This window comes from Periplaneta americana, chromosome 7 (assembly GCF_040183065.1).
Source record: "Periplaneta americana isolate PAMFEO1 chromosome 7, P.americana_PAMFEO1_priV1, whole genome shotgun sequence".
Classification (NCBI taxonomy): domain Eukaryota; kingdom Metazoa; phylum Arthropoda; class Insecta; order Blattodea; family Blattidae; genus Periplaneta; species Periplaneta americana.
Window position 1 is genome coordinate 161,926,665 of NC_091123.1, and position 27,583 is coordinate 161,954,247.

At 34.7% G+C, this 27,583-nt stretch overlaps 1 protein-coding gene across 1 annotated transcript in view; it reads right to left on the reverse strand.

Moving 5' to 3' along the window:
• Positions 1-27,369, reverse strand: part of LOC138703658 (GTP-binding protein Di-Ras1) — a 1,052,070-nt gene extending 1,024,701 nt beyond the window's left edge. The window contains exon 1 of the mRNA XM_069831720.1: positions 27,304-27,369. The gene's annotated coding sequence lies outside the window, so the exon portion shown is untranslated. The remainder of the gene's footprint in view (positions 1-27,303) is intronic.
• Positions 27,370-27,583: the final 214 nt, after the last annotated feature.

A 27,583-nucleotide genomic window follows, 5' to 3' on the forward strand; every position in this document is an offset into this window, starting at 1 on the left:
TGAAAGCCGCTCGCGAATGAACTGGGATTTTATGCATTTTTCTTTCTGGATTTCAATGAAGCTCCTGCTTTGATACTTTCTACAAACAACACGAGTTCATAACGATGAGGAAAAATGGCACAGAGTTCTTTGCTTCCGAACTGGATAATTACTTAAACGGAAAATAATAATAATAATAATAATAATAATAATAATAATAATAATAATAATAATAATAATAATAATAATAATAATACACCGTGTCCAGCTTAGAGGGATCGAGAAATAAATGCTTACCACTTAAATCCAGATAAAGATATGGTTTAAATTTACATCTGACAAGATAGAGAAATTGTCCAAGATTACGCAACAAAGTTTGAAAACAGCTACATGCGTAAATTTCCTTTGTTTGTTGCTAAAACAAGCGTGGCGCCATTTTGTAGGAGAACACGCCATGCTCAACATGTGGACACCATAACAGAAAGTTAAGTGTGTGCAATGGCTTGCAGAAGAAATATCTGTTACGCGAGTACAACGCCGTGTTATTCGTACATGGATGGTGGATCGGAAGACGAGGATCCATTGCCTGGCCAACCAGGTCACCCGATCTGACCACCTTGTACTTTTTTTCTGAGGCCTTGTGAAGGATGCTGTGTACCAAAGAGGCAGAGCTAACACTTGGAGGAACTGAGGCAACGCATCAAAAATGCAGCTGCGCTAGTGACTCCACAAATGCTACAGAACTCTTGGAGGGAGGTTGAATACCGTTTAGATGTCTGCAGAGCAACTCAAGGAGCACACATCGAGTTGCATTAGGCATTTTCCGAAACTCTGAGACTTTTTGCAACAAGTTATGTAAAAAGGTATGTTAATAAACCATTATTTGCACTTGAAATTATCACTTATTTCTCGATCCCTCTAAGCGGAACATGGTGTAGTTATTTATGAATTTTTAAATGACAGAATTCAGTGCTTCATCTGCAAACATAAAAACTGTATTCTCCGAAGATTTTTTTTTCTAAATCTAGAATTCTCTAAAGTGACATAATAATTTTTTATGCAAATAGCGATATACCGGTAATCCATTATAGAGAAATTTCTCTGACACTTTTGAAAATGTTAGTGTTAGTGGTATGGGTCTAAGATTAGCAACAGCAAATCTAGCTCACTCTTTGTACAATGGCTTTGTTATTTCTGTCTTTTTGGGAACAAAGCATATTGTATTCGCAAAAAAATACTTAGGCCTAAATGTATTAAAAGTGGAGGAATTATTCAGAACAGGCTTTCAAAACTTCTGCACATATTTCATCATATCAGGGGAATGTTTACTTGTAGGGTATGTTTTAAAACATAAATTACAGTATATTATAATTTCTGTTCCTATAGTAAGGATAAAAATGATATCTCGAAATTCGGTATCAAATGTATCCGTTAAGTGACTATTTGTAATATATTCTGAAGAGTTGAATTGTTAACGATATTTATACAGGGTTATTCAAGAAGTTCTCTCCCGGTTTATGGAGGGGATTCCTGAGGTTATTTGGAATAAAAAATGTAAATAAATTAAAGGAATCACATTCATAATTACGGAGTTACAATACATTTTCGAAACGCGTTATAGTGAATGGAGCGCTAGACATGTTTGTTGCCATAACTACTCGTAACTGTACGTGAATTTGGGGTGGATGAAAGACATCGTATATCAAGTTCAAACGATTCACAACCATTATCTTGAGATTCAGGAAGCATTTTCGAAAATGTGATTTAAATCCACTCTAAATAAAAGATATTGGCAAATAAACAACCAATTGTTTGTATTTTACTTATTTATTTATTTACTTACTTACTTACTTATTTACTTACTTATTTACTTACTTACCGGTACTTACTTACTTATTTATTTATTTATTTATTTATGTATTTATTTATTTATTTATTTATTTATTTATTTATTTATTTATTTATTTATTTATTTATTTATTTATTTATTTATTTATTTATTTATTTATTTATTTATTTATTTATTTATTTATTTATTTATTTATTTATTTATTTATTTATTTATTTATTTATTTATTTATTTATTTATTTATTTATTTATTTATTTATTTATTTATTTATTTATTTATTTATTTATTTATTTATTTATTTATTTATTTATTTATTTATTTATTTATTTATTTATTTATTTATTTGCATTTTTGTTAGTGAAATCCTGAATTTTTTCTGCCGTTTTCAAACGACCGTAACTCTGTAATTATGAATGTGATTCCATTAATTCATTTAATTTTGTTTCAAATAACATCAGGAATCACCTCTATAAACCAGGCGAAAACTTCGCGAATCACTCTGAATAGGCTGATTCTCTATTTTATGACCAATCATTGATTTTAATCGAGCAAATATTTTCATTCTTTGGATATCGATAGGTTTTATTTTTAATAACGTCCAAAATAATTTTATTGTACTACGTGGTGTGTATTTTCTATTCAAATGCACTCTTTTTTGCGTCGTTTATAAATTCTAATAAAATTTTGCTGTATTCGTATAGACATTCAGAATCTATATTATTAAATACGTCTATATATAAAAGGTATTATTAGGTTTAATGTGAAATACTGATGAAACAGATAAAATGAGATAAATATAGCAGTGATTTATATGAAATAAAGACAGTATATTTGGCCTAATAATAATGTATTAAAGTGATGCACAGCTATAGCCCTATAACAAGAGTTCAACAATATCTGAATAGAGAGAGAAATTATTTCGCCTGAACTCCCTCGTCCACAGTCATATTGAATCTGATCTCAATATTTCCTAATATTGTATGGCTGTTATTGTCTACGCTTTCTAAAAGCTCTTTCAAAAGCGAGAAATGTGATTGAAGAGTTCGATTTACAGCACTGAATGACGTTACAGACATTATTCCATATGTATGACGTCACTGCTATTAATATATTATATTTATAATAGTGAAATGTTTCTAAATATTGAATAAACAGTTTACGGATATGTGCAAAAGCGAACAGTGAGATTTGAAATAAAAGTACTAACAAATTTAGTAACATACGCATTATAAATAACAAAAATATTACATTAATCTGCGAAGTGAAACTTTGGTTCACTATTTGAGCTAGTTTAACATAAATATTGTGCGCTGAATTAAAAAAAGAATTGTGTTTATAGCTATCGCGAAAGAAATGTCAAAGAAATCGTAAATAGTAAAATTATGTAATTACTAGGGAACGGAATTTGGAGCAGTAAAAGTTAATATTGGCATCTACACAGTCATTTGTTTACAACCCTTTATACCAAGTCCTCCCCTCCATGATATACTCGCAGATCTCTGCACTTCAACAACAGGTGAACGGGACAGTTGTCGCATAAGAACTTCAACATGCAGGTTTGCAGTTCAGAGTAGTGAAGTGCAGGTACAATGCCGAAAGTGAAACCAACTAACAACACATAATTGAAAGACTATATTTGTAAAAGTTCCAGATCGAATATCAAAATTCAGGAAACAATTCCCTAAATTGTCGCTCCCCCCCATGTCCAGTTCTTAAGAGATGGGGATCATCGTTAGAAGCTTGCAATTATTACGCACATCACCTCCAATCTGTGAAGAAAGTGGTCTAGTCTTTCGATCCCGATGACGCGGCTGCGATTCAAATACGCCAGGAACTGCTAAATGATGAAACAATCGAGAAAGAAGTCACGGACATTAAGTCAAATTTTTTATATTTACCAGATGCCATTATTCGATTAGTAAAGTCAGGGGTAGAACTAGTTGAACAAATAAATATTATGAGGACTATTGTAAATAAACTGAGTGCAGTAGAAGGTGAAGTAGGAAAACGTGTTGGTGAGAAAATGAACAGAGTTTGATTAAAAATAATGGGTACAGTATTCTAGGTCGGATTTCAGATGTACTAACAAAGACATGTCGCAATGACGTCATTCAACATGTGAATTTAATTCACGTAGCCTATCTTGTTTCAAGTACTCTCAAATTGTCTCTGCAGATGTAGAGCGGAGTTTTTCCATGTTAAAAAATTTTCTTCCTTGCAGCAGAGCAAAGTTTATTTTGAAAATTTGAAAATGATATTTACACTTTATTATAACAAGTCACAGCAGGAATAATTGTTTCATCGACAAAACATAGCATTAATTGAAAATGCCATTTCGTTTGGTTCCACATTTTGTTCAACATTTAATGATACTGTATTAGGCTATGTTGTAAATATTGTAGTATATTGTATATATTGTAAATACTGTAGTATATGTTGTATACATATTATCGTATTTCATAATATTGTAAATAAAGATTTTAATTTAACACGCTGTTGACAGAAAAACATACATATTCAGAGGCGAGTTCCGTACAGAAGACAACTGCCTATCAGGCATCAATATTTCCACTGACACGCGAGGATGCACATATTGATATTTAATTATGTATATTTGTAATGTTGTTTATTGGTGTCTTATGCATTGCCAAGAAAAACACATGTAGTTCAAAAAGAAATGCAGATTATGTATGTAGGCCACTATATATCATTAAACTATAACATTTGTTTATTCTGAAATACGTTTACAGCACGTTGCGTGTAAGTTTGTATGAAGTGGACTGTACTCGTCCATGCAGCTCGCTTGACAGTCACTGAGCTACGAATATCTATACTGCGTTTCACCATTCGTTATAATACTCAAAATCCCTTTCCCTGGTAATTACATATGAAATATTTTAATTCTACTAGAAATATGAATATTGTAAATAGGTACATTATTTTGGTATCCAAACTCTAAAATATAAAACAGACTAAATAAAAACACTGTGGCAAGCAAAATAAACTCAGCATAATATGTTAGAACCTCACTTTAAGCTTTTCTGCGAAGACAATGTATTCGTCGATTTTTTGCTGGGTAAAAATTCTATTCCTATCTTGTAAGTATTCTGGAACTTCACGCTTGAGAATCCGAAAACAGTGCTGGCAACCACATTCAAGTTCCATCATCATTTATATCTTCACTCAACTTCTTTTAAATTCTGACAGAGCGTTTCCTTTTATCTCTAACTGAGAAGAATAGGTTTTAAGAGAACTGATCAAGGTGAGTGCATAAAAAATGTATTTCTAGAGTCGTAATGTATTGTTCCTTGACTGCAACTAGTATTTTCTTCATAATATTCTTGTAATCAGGATACATTTTATTATCAAGGACCTTTGTCACCTTATTTTCTCTTACTAGTTCATTTTAAATTGAAATACACCACGAAATAAGTAATTTTTGTATGAGGACCATTAAACATACCATCCTTCAAGTTTCTTATAGAGATAACTTGAATTTTGTCAAAGATGTCTTTAAAACAGGTCCCATCGTTGTTTAAAGTCTCGATAAGTTGTTACATTAAGACAAACTTAATGTGGAGAAGCAACAAAAGCACTTGCAAAAGATTCAAAAGACTTGGCGTACAACGTTCTTAGAACTATTAGGTAAGGTGATTCGTTCATATTAATTGCTTTGTACAGATTTTATTTTTCAATGTCACAAAAATTGTTACAAATCATACGACTTTAGGAACTTGATTCTTTACAGTTTAATTATGCATTCCAATGTACAATCTTAGAGAATTTACAAGAGTGGCGTGATTTGTAACAATTGTGATAAATGCGTAAGAAAATGCAATTTTGTAGTTTTAAAAAATTCTGTACGAAGCAACTATGGAATTCACAACACATTTTTAGCTGCAGTATACTAGCTAATTAAAGAAATGATACTCCTGAATAATTCATTCTTTATCTGAAATATTCTTTTACCCTAAACCCTCAAGACCACACCTGTGGAGTAACGGTCAGCACGTCTGGCCGCGAAACCAGGTGGCCCGGTGGTTCGAATCCCGGTCGGGGCAAGTTACCTGGTTGAGGTTTTTTCCGGAGTTTTCCCTCAACCCAATATGAGCAAATGCTGGGTAACTTTCGGTGCTGGACCCCGGACTCGTTTCACCGGCATTATCAGCTTCATTTCATTCAGACGCTAAATAACCTGAGATGTTGATACAGCGTCGTAAAATAACCCAATAAAATAAAATAAATGAAATCTCATGAATAATGGTATTTTACAAACAAATTCAAATTAGTCTAATTTTGAAAATATTGAGATTAGGATAAATGTTTATATGGCATTTTTTGCTCAGAATGTTTTTGGAAATAAGCTCCCTAAGGGACGTTAAATCCTCATAGATCAGTCAGTATTTATCCGTGGTAGCGGATGATATTTTGGATATCTATACTAATAATAAATCTGTAGCCGAAATTTTTCTGGTAATTTTCGATTTTCCAAAAATAATTGGTCCTAACATATATAATTAACCACCCTGAAACCGAAAATCGCTTTTTTGACATTTTTGTTTGTATGTCTGTCTGTCTGTCTGTCTGTCTGTATGTTTGTTACCTTTTCACGCGATAATGGCTGAACGGATTTCGATGAAAATTGGAATATAAATTAAGTTCGTTGTAACTTAGATTTTAGGATATATGGCATTCAAAATACATTATTTAAAAGGGGGGCCATAAGGGGACCTGAATTAAATAAATCGAAATATCTCGCGTATTATTGATTTTTGTGAAAAATGTTACATGACAAAAGTTTCCTTACAAATAATTTTCGATAAGTTTTATTCTTTGAAAAATTTTGATAGGACTGATATTTAATGAGATAAACGAGTTTTAAAATCAAAATAACTGCCATCTAAGGCCGTGTAACGAAATAAAAAAACAAATGACGTGGTCTATAAGGGGCCTTGGACAACAACAATCGAAAGCTATGAAAGATAGCCTACAGAGAATGTTTCTGTGTTTGTATGAAGTAATATCGGAAGCTAAATTAACCGATTTGTATAATTAATTATTATTTCACCATTGGAAAGTGTAGTTTCTCTAGATGGACATACTGCTATAATGTTATTACAGTAACTTCTGATATAATATAATATAATATAATATAATATAATATAATATAATATGATTTAAATTATTTGAAGGGTTCAGAACCATAGTGGGCCAAGAGCCATTTACTGAATACGTAGAAAACAACAAGGGTTAAAACTAAGTTATTACCATAATTCAATGGAAACATATAGCAAGTAAAATAAAGTATACACATTAAATCTAAATTATGTCAATCTTCATTAAACTATGGTTGCATGTAATAACAATTAAGAAACATGCTAAAGGAATTGTCATTGCACCAAATGAGTGCTTTCTGGACCAAAATGATCGCATTTTAATTATTTAAATACAATTTAAATTAAGTAACATATTAAACGATTTATCCTTCTATCAAACACGAATGTTCCCTGGATCAAACGTCCTATTTTAATTATGTAATTACTTTATATTTATTTCTAACAGGTGCAACGGAGCGCACGGGTACGGCTAGTTTATTGTAAGACACTTGCAGGTTTTCCTTTGGTATGCTATCATACATTCCACAATGTATTTATGCGTTTTCCACAGTTCTGCCATCCTGTGTTTTTGTATGGAGAATAGTGTACTATGCAAACGATGGCTATCAGGCATTGCACACAAAAATAAACTATCTAGTGCTTCATACAATGTAACCATAGTTGTACAAAAAGAGCTCAAACGAGGAAATAAAGAGTTTTCGGACCCATGTTCATATAACATATTATTTTCATCCTCTAGACGAGACAATTGTCTCCTCAAAGCTTTGGAGTTGCTTTTTGATTATACCGAGTATACAAATCTGTGCTGTAATAATGACAAGTACTAAAACAAGAACATACTGCTTTTAATTAAATTTCATATTACGTGACGTCACGAAGACATGTTTTGTAGAACTGACTGAAAAAGTACATATCTCGGAAACTCTTGAACATCACGTTACTTTCCATGTATAGCAGCCCATTACCAGACAATAAATCTCTGTCCACTACTACATAGCCCTCAAGCAGACTAGTATTGATTACAGCTTATTCTGAATAGGCAAGGTAAACATCAGCACTTTAAATTGTGTCGTGAATTGAGGTTAATATTGTACATCTTCAATGCATTGATTTTTTGTATTACAAAAGCCTGCTCATGTAAGCTCCACTGAATTGGAAGTCGATACATATTGTATTAAATTTCTCAACAGAAGAACACTCTACTTCTTTTAATAATAAATTTTTTGATTGCCTGAACTCGTACAGCAAAGAGAATACCGTAAACTGAGGTCACTTTAGCTGAGTTTTCAAATTCAGCTAAGGATGAATAATAATAATTTCATTGAAATTATTCAAGTCTATTTCACAGGGAGCTTTACCTGAAAAACTAGACTTGCATAATATCCTACGTTACTGTAGGTACGTTAACAGCAAACCACAATTCCAAGTCACACAGAGTTTGTGTGCACTCGATGTGGGTCTCTGGCGGCTTGTCAGCCCACTCGAGTTGTGCGGATATAAGTGGAAAAATTGAGACGGTGTCGGTTGAGTTCCTGGGTAGCTCAGTTGGTTGACCGCTGGTACATTCAACCAGAGATCCCGGGATCGATACTCGGCCCCGGAACAATTTTTCCCTTGAAATTATTCAAGTCTGCTTCAAAGTGAGCTTTACCTGAAAAACTAGAGTTGCATCAGCTAAGAATTTTGCGCAAAAATTGTTTCGCTAAGGCTTTAATTTTTTCATGAATAGTGGTGTAAGCATTTCTACCATACTGACTCAGATTTATATTTAAATCTTAAAAAACTAATGAATAAAAAAATCTATTGTGGGTTAAAGTCACCTTAGCTAGTGAGGTCACTTTGTCTCACCGATATCTGTATTGTTTTCTATCATGCTAACGAGCTATGGGACAGTCACCCACAAGTAGTTGTTACTTTGACCTATTATACAAAGTTTTTCATAAGTAACGAGTATATCGAAAAATTAATTACTTTGGATAATTTTTTGAAATGATGTTCATCCCCACTAGAAATAATCCTTCCAGATGCCGTACGGACGATTTGATGTTCGAGCCTTGCTAGACGAATTGTTTCCAGGCAGGTGGCTCGGTCACACAGGCCCAATCCGTTGGCCTCCGCGATCACCTGATTTGACTCCCCTGGATTTATTTTTCCGGGGATTCATCAAGAATCGTGTCTATGCGATTAAGCCACGCATCATTCCTGAATTACTGGAACGAATTTAACACAGGACACGAATTGTTACGTCTGACATCCTCAGCAGAAGAGTTGATACGTCGCTTACATTTGTGCATTCAGCAAAACGGAAGACATTTTGAAAATTGTACATCATAATTTGTCAACAATTGAAACTGTTTTTACATTTATGTGTTTTAATGTGTTTTTACTTTAAAACACTAATCATTCTTTCGTTTAATAACTCTAGCGGCGAGGAGAGGGGGTGTTTGTTTCCAAATCGATTTACAGCACCGGAAAAGGTTCTTTCCCGTGAAGATGAACATCATTTCAAAAAATTATCCAAAATAGTTGATTTTTCGATGACTGTGTACAACCTGTAATTAAACATTAACATATTAATACAATAAATTAGTAAAATATTGATTTCTTTTAATCATTCTCAAATGTAAAAATACAGAATACGATGAAAGAGTAATGGAACGGAGAAAAATTCTCTCCGGCACCGGGATTTGAACCCGGATTTTGAGTTCTACGTGCTGATGCTTTATCCACTAAGCCACACCAGATACCCATCCCGGTGTCGGACAGAATCGTCTCAGTTTAAGTTCCAACTCTTGGGTTCCCTCTAGTGGCCGCCCTCTGTATTACGTCATAGATGTCTATGAACGTAGGACTAAAGTCCACACATGTGCTGAGGTGCACTCGTTATGAGTGACTAGTTGGCCGGGATCCGACGGAATAAGCGCCGTCTTAAATCACGAAGTGATTTACGCATATCATATAGATTCTTTTAATGTACCGAAGTACATATGATATTTCCATGCAGATATTCTGCATCATACGATGAAAGAGTAATGGAACGGAGAAAAATTCTCTCCGGCACCGGGACGGCGCTTATTTCGTCGGATCCCGGCCAACTAGTCACTCATAACGAGTGCACCTCAGCACATGTGTGGACTTCAGTCCTACGTTCATAGACATCTATGACGTAGTGCAGAGGGCGGCCACTAGAGGGAACCCAAGATTTGTTACTTAAACTGAGACGATTCTGTCCGACACCGGGATGGGTATCCGGTGTGGCTTAGTGGATAAACCATCAGCACGTAGAGCTGAAAACCCAGGTTCAAATCCCGGTGACGGAGAGAATTTTTCTCCGTTCCATTACTCTTTCATCGTATGATGACGCAGAATATCTGCATGGAAATATCATATGTACTTCGGTACATTAAAATAATATATAAAAAATACAGAATGTTTACTGACTTTTCATGAAAAAAATAATTCAAAATATTAATTACAAACAATTACAAGTGCTTTGTATGGAGTGTGGCATTGTATGGGACAGAAACATGGACATTACGACGAAGTGAACAGAAGCGAATAGAAGCATTTTAAATGTGGATATGGAGAAGAATGGAACGTGTGAAGTGGAAAAACAGAATAAAAAGTGAAGCTGTGTTGGAAAGAGTGGATGAAGAAAGAATTATTCTGAAACTGATCAGGAAGAGAAAAAGGAATTGGTTGGGTCACTGGCTGAGAAGAAACTGTCTACTGAAGGATACATTGGAAGGAATGGTGAACGAGAGAAGAGTTCGGGGTAGAAGAAGATATCAGATGATAGATATTAAGATATATGGATTAAATGAGAAAACAAACAGGAAGGTAGAAAATAGGAATGATTGGAGAAAACTGGGTTTGCAGTGAAAGACCAGTCTTTGGCCACAACAATGAATGAATGAATTAATGAATGAATGAATGAATGGATAATCATCTGAAATGCGACAAACGTATCAACTATCTTTGTAACGTCCAGTAATGGAATATGGTGCTGTATGTTGGGATCCTTACAGATTAGAACATATTAAGACACTGGAAAAGATTAAAAAACGGGCTCTCAAGTGTTGTCGGAAAAATTCACCACACACTCACGGACAGGAGAATGCGAATTCGATTATGCGCACTGTTCAAAACATACAGAGGTGAGCCTGCCTGGGGAGAAATAAAAAATAGGTTGCAACCGCCAAATTACTCTTCAAGGAACGACCACTCATATAAATTGAGGGGAAGAAGACAGAAGATGGACACTGGAAAGTTTTCTTTTCTCAATCGTACTATCAGGGATTGGAATGCTTTACCTGCAGACTTACTGAAGGCTTTACCAACAATCAAAAACGTATTTAAAAATAGGCTTAAGGACTTTACTAATAGACGATAATTATTCACAGTATGTAAAGGATGTAAATGATATTTTGTTATTGAAGTGTTGTATCAGTGAAGAATTATGTTGTATCAGTGAAACGTGTTCCTGTCAGGGAAGCTTTATAGTTTATAGTGGCAGTGCAAAGTATTTGAACAGTGAAATGTTTTTGAAGTGTTAGTGAAATCAGGATAGAATCAGTGAAATGTGTCGTAGTTCCATTGCAGTGAGTGAGTTGACAGCGAAATGAGTGTAATGTCGAAAGGTACTTGTGCAGATATGAACATATCATACTCGTGGGTTTTAGTTCGAACTTAGGTTTAAGATACAAATTAGATTTATTTCAAATGTTATTTTAAGTGATCGTGCTTCATTTAACTTAGGATATTCCCTATTATTATTATTATTATTATTATTATTATTATTATTATTATTATTATTATTATAAATTATTGTTAATATTAATTATTTGTATTAATTATTGGTATTATTAACTGTATTTTTAATTAATAAGTTTATTATTGTCATTATTGAGTGTAATTAGTTACCACTGCCACCGGGTATATACCCATTGCAGTGTGAATAAATACATACATACATACATACATACATACATACATACATACATACATACATACATACATACATACATACATACATACAACAAATTACGTATAATTATATATTGTTTTGTTCATTTAAGAAATTACTTACAAATAGATGTACTACGTAAAGTTTACCTTGCCTTATTTGAGTCTATAACCCAGTATGGAATATTAGGATGGGGTAGTACTTTTAAAACTAACCTCAATCCGCTAGATTTATTATATAAAAGAATAATTTAAAATATGTCTAAAAAATTCTTCTGCACGATCGTGTGTTTTTTTCTATATTTACAGCTGTTGTTGTTAGGCTTTGAAACTTGTTGTCAAGGAAACTATTCTTCATAACATAAAAATAAAACTATACTGAAATAGACCCATTACAGCGCAGTTATTGTTTCTTGCGAAGGCTTTGGAACAACATTGCTCTAAATTTTCAATGCAAAATATCTTTTAACTTATTTGAAATTTTAAAATCACGACATCGTGCAAAAAAAAATTGTACAATATGCGTTTGTGAAGTGCATTACAAAATGTTTGGAAACTGGAAAACTCGCTCTGCTCGTGTTTTCAATTTTTTTTTTTTTTTTCGATTTTGTAAAAAGCATTTCCTAACCTTGTACCGTAATATACTATTGTTTATCCTACCTAAAAATTGTTTTCAGAATCTAAAGATCATAAACTCACGAACACAAAATGAAAGGCACGGGTACAATACGTTTGTTTGAACCCAAATGTTTAACGAGCACTGCTTTCAACCCTTCTACTAATATCGACTCTAGAATTTATAACAAATTAATAAAGAAATACCTTGAATTATTTAACTTCAATAGCTTCAAATTTAAAAAACGAATGTTAAGCAATTTCATAGGAGTAAATATTAACTTTAGATGTTATTTTGTTGCAAATTGTGCATGTAACTATAGGCCTATTATGTATCTATCTAGAACGAGAACACTCTCTTTCAGGGGAGTGCTAGAATTTTATATAACTTATAATTTCTTTATATTATATTTTTCTGGAAATAAACTTATAAACTTATTAAAGCAAGAACGAGAATTTACGAAAATAATAAGCTATCATACCACATTTCACGACATCCATCACAATTTTACATTTTATATAGCATCATATTACTTTATATACTCTTATATATTTTTAATACGTTATGAAATAAAAAATAAACCCAAACATTTTTTTTACGATCTGTTACAGTGTCTGGTACGCATGCAACGTGCAATTCTACACGCACCGTGTGACAAGATGTGTCAGAAACACGCCTGAGCAACGGTTTGCTGAGGCGTCAATCACACCTATTTACAGTGACCAGATTCAAAGCTGCATGGAAGTCCAGAAGTGTAACTACTACATCCAATACACTCACGCCTCGCTGAGCCTCTATCTGATGTCTAGCACTCAGATGCTTTGATTACACACAGTTCGTCTCTCCGGTATCATATTCATAATGTCTAAAATTAATTAGTGCACATATAACATATAGCGGCCGCATTAAGGGTTAGGTACAGCTTACAGTAGTAAAATTTTTAGTAATATTCAACATTTTTTCCCTCTGCTACTGTTTCTTTTTTTTAGTAGTTATTTTACGACGCTTTTTCAACATCTAAGGTTATTTAGCGTCTGAATGAGATGAAGATGATAATGCCGGTGAAATGAGTCCGGGGTCCAACACCGAAAGTTACCCAGCATTTGCTCATATTGGGTTGAGGGAAAACCCCGGAAAAAACCTCAACCAGGTAACTTGCCCCGACCAGGAATCGAACCCGGGCCACCTGGTTTCGCGGCCAGACGCGCTGACCGTTACTCCACAGGTGTGGACTATTGTATCTTGTACAATAATGGAAATTAGTATTTGTAAAACATTGTCCTTCTGCTATATGAAAAAATATTTTTACGATTTAAAAAATTAAGTACATTATGCAACAAGCCTCCCCTAATGGTAGTAATTAAGACGCGAGTATGTTTATGAAACGAGCCGAGTTTTATAATTTTCATACGAGCGTCTTAATTACCATTATAGTCAAGTTTCATACTACTTTTTATGCTCGACCATATTTCTAACTTGAAATTATTCATAAGTATTCATGTTATTCTTATCTGACTGAGGAGCGGAACTGACCTTGTGCAACACCTCGTAAATTGTGAGATGTGTGCAGACGCGAAAGTATTAATTTTTTCCGAGAAACACATGTCGACATTGACCTTGACACTGAAAAACGAGACGACAAATTGAATTTATTTGAATACTATTTACAATTAACGCTAATTGTTATAGTAACAGAACTGACTTTATTTCAAATATAGGTGATTTATTGATTTATTGTTGTCTTTCGATTGCATATCCGAGAATAATCGATACTTGCGCTTTCATATTGCTACAATGGTATTTTCTGATTGGTGGAACACCTGAACTTTAATGAATAGGTATACTTTAATGACGTCCATTACAGGGCTGCTACCAGGTGTATAATTACTACATTTCGGCATGGTCGAGCATATATATTTTTTTTTAATTCAAAAACGATGGCAGTTCACTGTGCAGTGATGAAGCGTTTCCTCAGAGCTTCTGTGGCTTCACACTCCGATAAAATATGATGTGAGTATCGCCTCTACCGCAAAGAGAACATATTCTCGCCCCCTCTTCGTTGACGATTTTAAGTGCCCTCCAGGCTCCTAGACGAAACCAGATTACGCCCAGTCTGCCTTTTCGTCTTCCTCCATAGAGGTATAACTCGGTTCCCCAATTTGTTTTGTTCATCGATTGGATCTCCAGAGCAACCTTATTCCTACATTACCCTTCTGTTATTTGCCTGTCTATATCCTTCAGGCGAATTTAGTAGGCATTATAATAGTAATGAATTGATCATGAGTACATGCGACACAATAATGAAACTAAATTGAGGTTGATTATGTAAGCAATTTGTCAAGTTTGCTTTTAAGCAGGTATGCGGTAGTCTTCATTGAAGTTACGCAAACGTTTCTGCTGACAAGGAAATATTGTAAGAAATAAAGACAACCTACATGTAGAATGTATCGAGTCAGCTAATTCAGGTTCATGACTTACAGTATATCGACATCTGATCACCTAATTGGAATAATAAGTTATTATTAAAACAAGACCTAAATAATTACAATTAAATTGTGAAAAGGAGCAGATAAAATAAGGTTTAATGTCTTAATGTTTATCACGATTGGTTTAAACATGCACTAAAACCAGACGTAAGTGCAAGTTTGAACCAATAAATTATTGAGATTTGCGATAAAATAATGAGTCTAGGAAATTGTATATTTAGTATGTAGAACTACATTTGTTTATAGATCTTTTGTTATATTATTAAGTTTTGTACTTGTGAACTATATCAATAAATCAATATGTCAATATGTCAATATCCTTCAGGCGTTTTTTGACTTTCCGCCAGACATTTCGCTTGTTCCTGCAATCTTCCCCGATTATAAATCCCATGCCTATTTCCTCCAACTCTCTGTGTAATCTACCTTATTGTTAGTAGGTATTTTTTTTTTTTTTTTTTTTTCGTTTTGAAGATTCAAACTGTGCATAGTTATAGCATGAATGGCCGTACGGGCTCGTGCAAAGGATCTTGTGTACATGAATTTGTATAATTTATTTTGCATCAATAAATGCACTTATGTATCTATATAATCTCAAGATCAAATGTGAAAAGAAATACAATATAAGTGATATGAAAGATGAAATTGATTGTATCTAAAACAAAGGAAAACTACCGTAGTGAAACCTCGTATTTTTCTTAGCAAGTTCGACGAGGGTCAGGAAGGGACCAAAGGAACAGTCATTATAAAAAAAGTAACGATCTTCAGGTAAAAAGTGTAATATATGCATCTACATGCAAATATGTTAGAAATATGCACTAACCACCTGAATATGCATTTATATGCACTATAAAACTTACTCCGTTGATTACCCATAGCATGAAACACATTCCTCTCATACATCCATATCTTTAACCTTCAAGGAATAAAACATGCAAATATGCCAAAATCCGCCCTCTACGTCATTATTTACTTTTCCCGATACGTAACCTTAAGCCAGTAGTGTCAGAGTTGTAAGCTTCGAAACCAGTTGTGGAGCTAGAGACGTCCAGTCGGAGCGTGAACTTGCTTATGTCTGTGGAAGCACCGGAGCACGCAACGAGTTATAGTGGAGCGCTCCGCTCCGTTTAGGCTCTGTCTGACAGCGCTGGCTTAAGCACTCGATTATTATTCTGTTGTGTATTTGTATGTGTTGGGCGCAAAAGTCATTGGCAATGACATTTACATTCAATCGAAATGTAAACAAATATTAGATTAATATCTGTCTTAAAAGCATGGTATTTTACAAATTAAAACTAAACTTGGCCTATAGAAAATAATTAAGTTTCACTTCACATTTTGCTTAGTAAACCGTTATGTACTGTCTATATCAGCGTTTCTCAAACTATGATCCGCGGACCACCTGTGGTCCTCGAGGTCTGCCCTTGTGGTCCTTCAAAAAAGACAGAAGAAAAAATTAAATTTAAACGAATTTCGTATCACGCTATAGCTGAAAATCTCAGTTTGGAAATTACACATGGCAATCGCCTTTCACTTTTTCTCCAGTTCTGACGTTTAATGAAATTTATTACGCTACCTGTCTACCGACTTCCCACTCTACTCTCAGCAACAAAAGAGGGATTTAAAGCACTATGAACGTGGTGTTTCTCACCATGTTTTCCCTGCACATCTGGCGCCTGTAACTCAGCCAGGGACCACCCGAATTCATAACAGAGGACCAAAGTACCGAACCTTTTCATGTATTCATGACTTTAATAGTTTTTCCGACACCCAGTCTGCACATTGACACGTACTGTACGTCGTACACCAATAATACAACTCTGAGGTCACAATTTGAAACTTATTTTCCAAGTAAATATGACGAATTTTGATGGGTTCATGATCACTCTCATTGAGTGAAACAACAGCTATCGTAACTGAACTCTCGAATGAGATTGGACTTAAAATAAAATTCCAAGCGGAAGGTGTGGTTAATTTCTGGACCTCATCACAAGTGAAAAGAGAATAAATATAGTGAACTATACAATGGTGCTTTAGATATTATAAATCAGTTTGCTTCTACGTATCTGTGTGGGAAAGAGATTTCATCACTAACTCTAATAAAAACAAAGTACCGAAATCGACTTGAGGTATGTGACGATCTCCGTCTTAAGCTCACCAGCATACATCAAAATATAGAACAACTGTGCAAGAATCGGCAGGCTCATCCATCTCATTAATGTGAGTACCAACATTTATTTTTTTTAGTTAATAAGTTAAAGATTATTCTAACTTTAATATCTTTAATTATTAAAAAAACTAAAATTAATTTTGTTCTATTAACATTAACTTAATTAGTTAATAATAATATAAAATTAATTGAATTAAATTCATTTTAATTAATTAATTCTATTTTTAAATGTAAGTTTATTGGTATTAAAATGCTCTACAAAAATGATAAATTTGCTTTCGAAGGGAACAAATATAAGGTGGCCTGCGGAACTGTTCTGACTTAAAAAAGTGGTCCCCATTTCATAAAAGTCTGAGAAACGCGGGTCTATATAATTCTCGCAGTTTATATCGTTTACAGACTGTGTACTACACTTCAGCAACTAAATTATCTTTATGAAGTAACGGCATTTTTCATTATGCTAGATTCCATAACTTTAATATATATGGAATACGCTATCTACTTGAGTGTATCTGCCAACTTCGCAGCTGCCTTAGTTTCGTAAAGCTCTTATCTGACAACTCATGACCATTTTCCAGACATATTGTGTCAGACTGTATATTAACTTATAGAATAGAATGTCTGCGAGACATATAGTTCTTAGATTACTGTTGAGCATGTCGCAGATATTTCATTTCCATCACTGATTAATATGGTTACTAAAAGGCATTCTGTGTAATAGGTATTTTAATTTTGTTTAATACAATAATTTGATATTATCGTCCTCAATCAATTCACCTTAACTATCTCCATTTTGTTTTTCTACCTTTGGTGTAGTTTCCTCCATGTTTCAAGTACCAGAACTTTTGTTAATTATTTATTTATTTAAATTTAAATATACAGAATAAAGAATATAATTACAAATAAACAAGAGAAATAGAAATAAAATAATACAATCAATATAAAAAAGGAGATACAGTAATATTAACAAAATTTGAGACCGAATGAGCAGCGCTCGTGTTCGGTCGCAGTTCAGATATAATATTAATAGGCCTATAAGAGAATATAAAATAAAATAAACTAGGAAATAAAATTAAAATTACAGTTACAGAAATTATATAATACAATATTAATACAAGAGAAAAAACATAATAATAATAAAAATAAATAAGTAAAATAAAATAGGAACTAAAATTTAAATTACAGCGGAAATGGAATTATATAAGGTGGAAGTGAAATAATACTGCAGATTTTTAGAGCGAAAAACTAATACAACTTGATTACACAACTTTTAACACTATATCACTTTGGAAAATGTATTATATGATTTTTTGTTACCTTGTTAACATGTTTCGGCCTGCTTTCGGCCATCATCAGAACTGGTTGTTGCTGGTTGTGGCGCCTTTTGTTTTGTTTCCTGTGGGGGTGTGTTTGTGTAGTTTAATATAGAGTCAAAGAGTGTGTGTGTTCTGAAATTGAGTTGTGTGTTGAGAATTTCATTTAGATGTGTTTTTGTGTGTTTGTATATTTCGTATTGTTCCAGTGTGTTTAGTGTGTTCTAGTGTGTGCAGATCATTACAAAGAACACATCACAGCCATAACAAAATTATAAAACACTTCCACATAGGCAGAACACATCACAAATGCTAACCACACATATACAGAGACATCAGCACAGACATGGAAATTCCACACATCCAACCAAAAAGCCAGAAACTGAACACACTAGAACACTACGAAATATACAAACACACAAAAACACATCCAAATGAAATTCACAACTCAATTTCAGAACACATACACTCTTTGACTCCACATTACACTACACAAACACACCCCCACAGGAAGCAAAACAAAAGGCGCCAAGACCAGCAACAACCAGCTCTGATGATGGCCGAAAGCAGGCCGAAACATGTTAAAAAGACAACACGTGAAAGTCATATAATACATTTTCCAAATAAAAAGTAATGTTGCATGTAACGAAAGAAAATGTAATACCATATTAGAGAAAAATGCATAGTTTTCTCAGAAAAAATGTTTTATTTTTCTCAAATGTTTAACACCCTCTTATTCGGCAACTATTGGGAGTAGGATCATGTCTTTTCTCTATATCGATAGAAAATCTAATAAAGAATCAGTTATCAATCTGGTGTATTTCAATAGCGTGGATGATTTTCATTCAAATTTAATTTAAAAACCACTAATTTCAAGTCACTAACCGATGTAATCAACTTGCAACATTGTACCCAAAAAGAGAGATGGAAGGTAGTTCACTAAAGCAGATGGGCCTGAGTTCGTTGACCTCTTACACCTGTATTACGACGAGAAAGGGGCGGGGATGATGCCCAACTGCTGAATTTTTTATTTTAGTAGGTTATTTTACGACATCTTAGGATATTTAGAGTCTGAATGAGATAAAGATGATAATGCCGGTGAAATGAGTCCGCGGTCCAGCACAGAAAGTTACTCAGCATTTGCTTATATTGGGTTGAGGGAAAACCTCGCAAAAAACCTCAACCAGGTAACTTGCCCCGACCAGGAATCGAACCCGGGCCACCTGGTTTCGCGGCCACACGCGCTAACCGATTTTTAGAGCGAAAAACTAATGTTGCATGTAACAAAAAAATCTAAAACCATATTAGTGAAAAATCCATCGTTTTCTCAGAAAAAAATGTTTAATTTTCTCAAATGTTTAACAACCTCTTATTTGGTAACTATTGCGAGGAGGATCGTGATTTTTGTTCATGTCGATAGCAAATCTAATAAAGAATAATTTATCAATCGGGCTTATTTCAATAGCAAATTTAATTTTAAAACCACTAATTACAAGTCACTGAACAATGCAGCCAGCTTGCAACATTGTACCGATATCGAAAAAGGGAGATGGGAGATAGTTCACTAAAGCAGATGGGCCTGAGTTCGTTGACCTCTTACATCTGTATTACGAGAAGTGTCTTAGTGGCGATGTTGCCCGACTGCTGAAACATTCAACTTAATTTTCTAATTAACCGTGATTTAATCACAAAACGTAATATAGGTTTTTAATTAATTTAAATGAACCCTATCGTCCATTTCAACCTGCAGGATTACTTCTCTTCCACTCTGTATACGAGGTGCAAATGAGTTGGCAATGTTTGCAGTTCTACGTATATTTCCATATTCGAAAAGACAGATTTATTTTCCAACTTGCATTTAGGTATTCGTACCTAATATCTATCAGGTTAGTCAGCTGCGACTTATTTATACGAAGTTATGCAATTTCTCCTTATTCAAGAGAAATTCCGTTAATACAGTACTGATAACAGTGGCGGCTCCTGCATATTTCTTAAGAGGAGGAAAGAAATTAACAGCACTAAATGACACCTTCTTGAATGAAACATGCTACAAATTAGTCTACATGCATACATGTAAGACCAGGTAGTGTTGGGGTTGGCCTTCCCTTCTGTAAGTAATAATCTGTTTTTGTAAACTGAGTTTCCTAAATTGTCCAAAATATATTATGATTTAACTTCCATTCATTGTTGAATAATTGCACAAATTAACAATTATAAGGAAATTCACAACCTCGTGGCATTTTTCGAGCACACTGCAGCATCACACGTGTTGGAAGAGACCAGCTACTAACTCGTAACCGGAACCATTTTACGGAAATGTAAATGGGAATGGGAAATAATCTGAGGAAAGCGAGAACACTGCACCCACCCACGTGGTCTGTGTTGCCACATGTACATTTTACAAGTTCAGTATCACATGCTTTTGAAGAATGTCAGTTCTTATAAAGTCATACTATCATTATTGTTCAAAGCTGCCGGTGGCCGATTAATTTTTTATGATAAAAGTGATGTAGTTTGGAGTACCTACTTTCAGTTTCAAATATATTTGTACAAAACTGACAACTTGGCTGTTGCCCTGTCTAGTAAACAATGAATAGAAGTGAATTTCAGGGGCCAACTACGTAAAACTGCTTCCTCTTTGTTTTACACAAACCAGACTTTAACTTTCAAATATCCACGAAAGTTTCAAACCATGAATAGTAGCCTATATAAAGTGCAATGAATAATATTTTTGATTTATAATTAAAAAAAAAGTTTACGTGGTGTCTTTCATAGCGTTCCGTTAAAACTGTTTTTGTTGTGTCTCCTCCTAGATGTCCGGTTATTGTCCGGTTGAATGCAACATCGTTAGGTGGCAGCGGTAGCGAGCTTGCTGCACGACAAGTCGGTTTCTATTTCCCGCCCATGACTGATTCAGAGGAGGATCTCCTCCCTCTCCGTTCATTTACTTGCTTTAAAACTCTGTTTCTTTCTCTGGCCGCTAGTGCGCTGTTGTCTATGTGTGTTAACTGCAGTGAAGGAGGAATGGAGTGCCTTTCCTCTACACAGACAATCTCGCATCATTGTCACAGTTTTCTACAGCACATGAGCGCGCGTCGTTTAAAACTCGATCAACCGAGTTTTTCTTATAGAAGTGAACTTAAAAATTATCGAATCTTCCACGAATTTCAAGGCACATATTTTATTTGGTATTTACTTTCAAAAGAAGAAAATGTGAGGAGGACGTTCCTCCCTTCCCTCCCCCGAGGAACCGCCACTTACTGATAACCATTTCTTAAGTGCAAGGGGAGTAGAGTGTCTGTCATATTAGATCAGATGATCAAGGCGTGTAGCTAATAATGGTTTGTGTGTTCTAGTCTTGCATTATCCAAGTTAGTTAATGCTCTTGTTTTAATGCGCGAAGCCCAGAATATTCCTCATATTACTTCCTCATCGCTCACTAACGGTCTCGTAAATGTACTGTAAAAGGGGGCAAACAGTTCGGGCATACATCATTAAGTAGATGTGCTTTTAACACTAACATCTTAAATTATTATCAATTAATAATCTTAACACGTTATTAAAACTTATCAGTACTTGTACAACCCAGGCTTGGGCACTAATACTTCAACCGTGTCACTGCAGATTATCACTTAACTCTGCACTCCAGCTTCCCTGGCTGAGATAGCAATGTTTTGACCCGATACGAGCAGACAGAAAGTTAATCACTGTGCAGTGACGGATTGTACACGGACGTCATTTTATTTTCACTTCAATTTTTATTGTACCAGAGTTTTTTAATGTACTTCACTCCCATCCCCTCTACTAGTGTACTTCCAACCGTCTTCCACACAGAACCAAGGCCGCGTATGCAGTCAAAGTCGCCTTACAGTCATAGTAAGCAGTACTGAGTTAGTAAGTATAATACGTTCCAGAAAGAGCTTTCAATATTGAATCATATTTTCGCACAGGTACTGTCGTCCGTTTGCATACGTCGCATCTCGGTTTCTTCCACCCGCTTCTGCTTGCCCCTCTGTAAAGGCTAGAGGCTGGACTGTGTTAGCTCTTTTCTGAAAACATTAATTTCTATTAGAAATTGGAAGTCTACGTAATATTACACAACCGATTAAAGAAACTTAAATAAAAGGGTCTCATTACGTAATTAACTGTCATGTGATTTCCTCCCTTTCTACAACTCTGCCACATAACCACTTGGACGGACAGTAGATAGCATGTCTGAGTAATTTTATCTTTTCGGATCGGGAAGAAGTGAAGATTGAATTTACAGTACGTAAGGTACTCTTTTATAGAGTAGGTACAGAATTATTTCTACATCAATTACTAGTACGAAGGATGAAACTGGTAGATCTAATTGGAATTATGTACAATAGTATATAGTGTGATAATATGCACAAAATAACTGAAGTCTGTATTGAAATGAACGGCCACCATTTCCAAAAATGTGTTTAAATAACCATATTACGATTATTTTTCAATTTAACTTTATTCTCTATATTGTACGCTAATGTGCTGTAGACAGTATAATATACACTGCATAATGAATACGTCCGCATGGATAGCTCAGTTTGTGAGTAAAAACACTTGTTGTTAACACAGTACTGTATTTCGATTAAACAAAAATCTAATGAAAATTATCAAACTCAAAATCGCGATATTTTCTAGTTTACGTAAATGGATGAACTATTTTTCTTCTCTCCTAGACCTAGTAAAGTAATTTGTTTGTATTTTACGCCAGTATCATCAAACTCCAGTCGTGGAAAGAGGCAGCAAACGGTGTTTCCAGTTCTCGAGCGTTAATCCAAAGGTATAGCCAGGTTAATATTAGAAATGTTAGTAAAAATAAATTGATTGCCTTGTATAAGCAGGCATCATAGCATTTACTAACTTTCGGCCCTCGCTGGTCGCTGCCTCACTGTGCGTTTATTTGTAAGCGAAAGGACATAGGTGAGGGTTTCTCCGTTCCCTTTGACTTCCTCGTTATGTCCAAGATTGGTATAGCTAACCTACCGTATATACTTACTTCATTAGCATTTTAAAACGAAAAGGTGTCTAAAATCTGTGTTTAACTACAGAATTACTCACTCTTTAACCCGTGGCGCTATAGCCCAGACCGACCAGCCGACTGTTGGCCTCACATCCACATCCCAAAGCAGAGGTGGACGATCATCCAACCAGAATGGAGGTATCGTGTTGTGGCTAGTACAATGGTACCTCCACACGTTACAGCTGGCTTTCGTAACCGAATTTCGCTACCTATCGTAACTCCCCAAATGCATCACGATGCTGGGTGGGCGCCGGTCCCATACACTGAGAGAAAACGAGAAAATTTATTTCCCTATGAAGACTCGAACCAGCGCGCATTCCGTAACTCGATCCTAGGCAGGATGCCTTCGACCACGACGCCACGCCTCGGAGAAATTACTCATCCTGGTAGTAAGTTATAGAAATTTCCCACCTAAACTTTCTTTGAAATCTGCTAGAAACAGGCACCGCAATTTCGTTAGCATTCAATAAAATACAGGATTGCATTAAACTTGGTTATAAGAGGTAAGTCAATTACTCTGTATAAGAATTTCTCCTTTCTGCATGGACGCTCCTGGAAGTAATTTCTTTTTAGAAAATAACTACAACTAAGTAGCGATATTAATACTGCCGTATAAAAATATAAAAGACCTGAATTTTAACGAAAAAATAAGGACATATTCATAATGCCATAATCTATTATATACAGTCACGAAGCTTGAGTTTATGAGGGTACCAGGAACAAAAGACTGTGCAAGTACTGTCTCACATTGTCTGTAATGAGGCGATTGTAGCGATCCTAGTGATTAGCAACTATCTATGAATGCATATTTACTACATATTGAGTTTCGTGACTGTATATACTAGGATTGTGATAATACCCCATATAACTTGAGATGACACTTCTAAAAGTGTTAATTACTTCTCAGGCCAAGGGAATTAATAGTACTTTATGCAACGAGCCTATAATGATAGTATTTAAGACGCGAGGATGTTTATGAAACTCGCTTGCGCTCGTTTCATAATTTTCATACGAGCGTCTTAATTACCATTATAGGCAAGTTTCATACGACTTTTTATGCTCGACCATATTTCTAATTTGAAATTTGAAAGGATTCATGTTATTCTTATCTGACTGGGGAGCGGAACTGACCTTGTGCAATCTCGTAAATTGTGAGATATGCGCAGACGCGAAAGTATTGATTTTTTCCGGGCAACGAATGTCGACGACCTTGATATAATCTAGTAAGATAAACGTTAAACTTGATATAACCTTCAAATTTAATTCGACATTGAAAAACGAGATGACAAATTGAATTTATTTGAATATTATTTACAATTAACATTAATTATTATAGTAACAGAACATAACCTTCTGCGACAGTATTGGATTTCCAGCCTGCGTGACGTTTTGCTAGTTGTCTTTCGATTGCATATCCGAGAATAATCGAAAACCTGTACTTTAATGAGTAGGTGTATTTTAATGACATGCATTAAAGGACTGCTACCAGGTATATAATTACTACATTTCGGCATGGTCGAACATAATAGTACATTATGCAACGAGCCTATAATAGTAGTAATTAAGACGCAAGTATGATTGTTTATTAAACGAGCGCAAGCGAGTTTCATAATTTCCATACAAGCGTCTTAATTACCATTATAGGCAAGTTTCATACGACTTTTTATGCTCGACCATATTTCTAACTTGAAAGTATTGAAAATTAGGTCTTTTTATGGTTATGTGCGAACTGACCTGAATTGTGAGATGTGCGCAGACGCGAAAGTATTGATTATTTTCCTAGGCCGAATGTCATTGACCTTGGCACAGAGTAAGAATGGACATTAGTCTGATATAACCTGGAAATTGATTTAGAATTGAAAAACGAGATGACAAATTGAATTTATTTGAATATTATTTACAATTAACGCTAATTAAAAGTAACAGAACATAACCTTCTGCGACAGTATTGGATTTCCAACCTCCGTGACTTTTCGCTAATTGTCGATTGCATATCCGAGAATAATCGATATAACGATAGAAAGCTGACTTGTGATTGGCTGAAGACCTGTACTTTAATGAGTAGGTGTACTTTAATGACATGCATTAAAGGACTGTTACCAGGTGTATAATTACTACATTTCGGCATGGTCGAGCATAATAGTACATTATGCAACGAGCCTATAATGATAGTAATTAAGAAGCGAGTATGGATATTCATGAAACGAGCGCAAGCGAGTTTCATAATTTTTATACGAGCTTCTTAATTACCATTATAGGCGAGTTTCATACGACTTTTTATGCTCAACCATATTTCTAACTTGAAATTATTCAGATGTATACATTTTATTTGTATCTGACAAGATAGGAAGTGACCTTGTTCTAGGTCGTGAATTGTGAGATGTGCGCAGACGCGAAAGTATTGACTTTTTCCGAGGAACAATAATGTCATTGACCTTGTGTAATCCCGTTAAACTTGGTATAACCTTGATTATTTAATTCGACATTGGAAAACGAGATGACAAATTGAATTTATTTGAATATTATTTACAATTAACGCTAATTATTATAGTAACAGAACATAACCTTCTGCGACAGTATTGGATTTCCAGCCTCCGTGACTTTTCGCTAATTGTCTGTCGATTGCATATCCGAGAATAATCGATATAACGGTACAAAGCTGACTTGTGATTGGCTGAAGACCTGTACTTTACTGAGTAGGTGTACTTTAATGACATGCATTAAAGCACTGCTACGAGGTGTATAATTACTACATTTCGGCATGGTCGAGCATAATAGTACATTATGCAACGAGCCTATAATGATAGTAATTAAGAAGCGAGTATGGATATTTATGAAACGAGCGCAAGCGAGTTTCATAATTTTCATACGAGCTTCTTAATTACCATTATAGGCGAGTTTCATACGACTTTTTATGCTCAACCATATTTCTAACTTGAAATTATTCAGATGTATACATTTTATTTGTATCTGACAAGATCGGAAGTGACCTTGTTCTAGGTCGTGAATTGTGAGATGTGCGCAGACGCGAAAGTATTGATTTTTTCCGAGGAACAATAATGTCATTGACCTTGTGTAATCCCGTTAAACTTGGTATAACCTTGATTATTTAATTCGACATTGGAAAACAAGATGACAAATTGAATTTATTTGAATATTATTTACAATTAACGCTAATTATTATAGTTACAGAACATAACCTTTTGCGACAGTGTTGGATTTCCAGCCTGCGTGACGTTTTGCTAGTTTTCTTTCGATTGCATATCCGAGAATAATCGAAAACCTGAACTTTAATGAATAGGTGTACTTTAATGACATGCATTAAAGGACTGCTACCAGGTGTATAATTACTACATTTCGGCATGGTCGAGCATAAAATCATTTATGATATCCGAAAAACTTCTATTAGAAAAATATCTCTTGCTTGGACCAGTTGTAAGAATAAGGAACGACGAACTAGAAAGTATACAACGAAGGAGATCGCGAGATTCAGATTTCCGGCTGAACGTTGTATGTATTGTCTAGAAGAACTAAATTACATTTCCCAGTTGTGATTGATAGCGACATGCAAATCAAGATCGTCCAACACAGACTTGAAATATGAAACAGTGAAAACTGATTGCTTAGGTATAGCTTGTTCACGCGATAGTCCAATACCCCCAGTCAAATATCTCATTATTTGACTCTGAACTCATTAACAGGGCACGAGTTTTCGATAATTCTTGTTGCTAGACACTAATATTGATTTTACAAGTTTGAAACTTACCTTGGAGGGTATTCACACCGTGTTCAACACTTTCAACGAAGGTAGAGGTGTTCCGGCGAAAAACCTAAAACGAGAAAATTTCTGTGAGACAGGGAGGAAGTTGCCAGTCAGAGTGAGAATTTCACTAGACTGTACATTTCTGACATAGAACTATGCAACAAATTTCCGAGAGAGAGCAGCCTTCCAGTACTATTCAGTAGCGAGAAGGGGCTGAAATTAATATAAAAGGGATTCTTTCTCTAGAAGTTGAAGTGCAAAATACTTTCATTTCCCCTGCACA